This window comes from Hemicordylus capensis, chromosome 2 (genome assembly GCF_027244095.1).
Source record: "Hemicordylus capensis ecotype Gifberg chromosome 2, rHemCap1.1.pri, whole genome shotgun sequence".
Classification (NCBI taxonomy): Eukaryota; Metazoa; Chordata; class Lepidosauria; order Squamata; family Cordylidae; genus Hemicordylus; species Hemicordylus capensis.
The window spans coordinates 428,467,846-428,471,329 of NC_069658.1; positions in this window are offsets into that span (position 1 = coordinate 428,467,846).

Sequence of the window (3,484 nt, forward strand, 5' to 3'; positions counted from 1 at the left end):
GGGAAATGGTGGCCAGGCTGGCTGGCCGACCGGTGGGTGGTGAGAGAAAGCGCTGCCGGAGAGTGGTGAGGGAAAGTGGGCTGGGAGGGGGAGAATGGACTGGGGCTGAAGACGAAATTAAGATGAGGGGAGAACAGGGAGAACTAGGGGCACAGATGCTCTGCACCAGATCAGCTGGTTTGTATGATTCTATACTCTCACATTGCATATAGACTCAGCTGCATGACAGTCATTTCACTATGGTGTTATCCCACACTGTGTTTGTGTGTATGTGTGTGGTGGTAGGACAGCAATGTGGAGGCCTATACCAACTAAATAATCCCAACCTTATTTCTCATGCTCACCATCTTTCACACTTAGGATTGTCCATCAATAAGGATTCATGTGATTATCATATTCTGTTTTATATCTCCAGTGTCTAGTGGTTATTCTGTGCTTTATGAGCCTATACAATTTGTAACTGTAAAATATCACCATTAACTGTACTTTGATCACAGTTAAAAGCTTCAAATTTTCTGTTATATCTCCAATAAACTGCATGAAGAATTTGTGTTCACATTTTTTTAGACTTCAAGGCTATCTCTCGGAAGCTATGAAAGTGGGTCAAATTCAGAGAGCCAATGCTCCATAGAATCCTTAATGGGGTAAGAAGAAGATGCAGTCAGTACAGGGTGGCTATCATATTGGCAGAGCTGAAATTAACACATTTTGTGGTCGGTATGGGTGGGAATGGTTTAAATTAAAATGCTAATCCCAAATGTGGCAATATATCTCTGCAAACTCCTAGACCTTTGGATACATAGGACTCCACAACTCAGGCAACCGTGCCAAAGGTTCATGCCTTTCACACTTTTTAAAACCAGAAGTGACATTGAGGGAGGAACCTATGACAGGTACACTTAGATCTATGACCATGACACTGATCCTACATACTTACTATTAAGTGGCTTTAATGGATATGCATGTCAAAAGCACAAAATCCTTATCTTAGAAAAAGATTCATTTTTGACCCTGTTGACAACATTGCTATGGTTATTAAGAGTTAACCACATTCTGCTTCGCACAGAAAATCCCCCCAGTTGTGGCAATAACAGCACTAGAACAGAGAAGGCCTATCTAGCCATCCAACGTATTCTGCCATTTATGCTCTTACTTGAGAATTTCAGCCACTCTAGGAACTCTTAGCAGTTCCTGACTGCTAACTTGGGAACTGCCCAGGTTAGTGCTGCATTGAGCAAACCTGGATTCTTATATCCATACAAGAGTGCAACAGATCTTATACCTCCTACAGAGGCCCTTGATTCTTGTGTATGGCTGAGAATTCTCACACCGGACAAAAACAAGCCATTCCTTCAGCCCAGGGAATCCTGGGAATTGCAGATCTGTCAAGTTGGTCAGAGATTCTTCCAGGATTCTTTGGGGTAAGCCATGGCTGTTAAACAGTTTCCGCCACTGTAAGATATGAAGCAGGCCTCTGTGCTGAAGATGTAAGCCAATGCTTTGTTTCACGTTTAATGATGAAAATAAATTTTGTTTCAGTTTCACTCCAGTTTCAGTTCCTTTGTTTACAAATCCTTCTACTATCTGTTGCCCAATTAAAATGTCCCTAGGCTGAATGATGTTTCACCCATCCAAAATGGCTTCTCACTTTTGTCAGAGAAGCACAACTATTTTTGAACATACTTACAATCTGTTCTTGAAGTCCCATGCTCTCAGCAATTCAAATATTTATTCACCTTTCATGACAATGCAGCAACTCAGCCAATATGACTGACTGGGAGATCTTCATGTTGACAGACCTGTGACTTGTCAACTGGAGTTTAACTCCCCAGAGCAAGGGAGTTGGTCACTTCTAGTGTTTGAGCGTTATTATTCCCATCTGACATTTATTACCACTTGAAGTTCTATCATCCATGGTGACACCCTGAAAAATATTAATTTTCTGGGGGGGAGAGATCATTTCTGGGGGTTAGGGGCGTTTTTTCCCTATTTTTCACTGTATTTTGCAGTCCTTTTGCGAGTGCGATTCCCCTAAACAACTGTTTTCAATGCATTCCTATTGCTTGACAACCGCAAATCGGCTAACTGTGGGGTTTTCCAGGAACTGAACCCTTGGCAACGGATGATGGTAATAGTTTTCAAAGTTTGTGTGCTATGCATGTGGCCATTTTTATGTAATTGATTGCTAAAGTTAAGGAGGGTTTATAAAAATAGAACATTACCCAGAGCCCCCCCCATTGGATGTGACTTTTACATGTTTGCAATGTGAAGGGGCCTTTTATCACCTTTTTCTCTGCCTTGTATATTCCTTCTACCCTGTTGCTATTATGTGCTACAGTGAACATAATGTGAAATAAACGCTATTAACAGATTTCATTCATCTGTCTTTGCTCTGTCTCTTCCTATTTCCTGCTAAGAGGGATTTCTCTTTTTAATTTGATTTGATTTTTAAAACAATTCCTCCTTTGTCTGCTCTATTGCCCTTTCATTTGCTGAGCTCCCACAAATGCTAAAAGTGCTTATCAGTGAAGGAATTTGTGGGAAACCAGATCACTCGGTTTGCTGGACAGGATGCCTGCAATCCATATATTGTTGAATATTTTTTTATTTTGTTTTATTTAGCAAATTTATTGACCACCTGACTTCTTTAGACTCAAAGCAGATTACATAAATTAAAAGAATAACAGCGGGGGTAGGGAGAGGAAGGAAGGAGGGGGGAATCCCCGCCCCCAAAAAACTAAAAGCCTGGTAGGATAGATAAGTTTTCAGAAGCTTCTAAAAGGACAGAAGGGAGGGGGCATTATGAATCTCAGGAGGCAAGGTGTTCCATAAGGAGGAGGCTGCAACAGAGAAGGCCCTCCCACAAGCCCCATGTACCTCCCCTCAGCCTGGAACTCTGAGAAGGCCCACCTGAGATGACCTCACAGGGAGGGTCGAAGTTGGACGGGAGAAGCGGTCCTGAAGGTACACAGGAGCCAAGCCCTGAAGGGTTTTATAGCACTTTGATAACCAGCACTTTGAATTGAACCCAGAAGCAAACTGGCAGCCAATGCAGCGACCTCAACAAAGGTGAAACATGGTCATATTTTCTGCTGCCCATAAGCAGCCAGGCTGCAGCATTTTGAGCCAACTGAACCTTCTGAGTCACCTTCAAAGACAACCCCAGGTAGAGCACATTGCAATAGTCCAACCGAGAGGTGACGAAGGCATGAGTTACAGTTGCCAGGGCCTGCCAGTCGAGGTAAGGCCACAATTGGTGCACCAGACAAAGCGGGGCAAAGGCTCCCCAGTCCACAGCTTCCATCTGCTGTTCCACCAGGAGCTGTGAATCCAGGATAACCCCCAAACTGTGAGCCTGCTCTTTCAAGAGGAGCATGACTCTCATCAAGGGAAACACTTGAAACCAGGACCTGGCCAGACCAAGAACTGAACAAGAGGAACTGTCTTGGAGGGATTAAGCCTGAGCTTGTTTTGGCCCATCCAA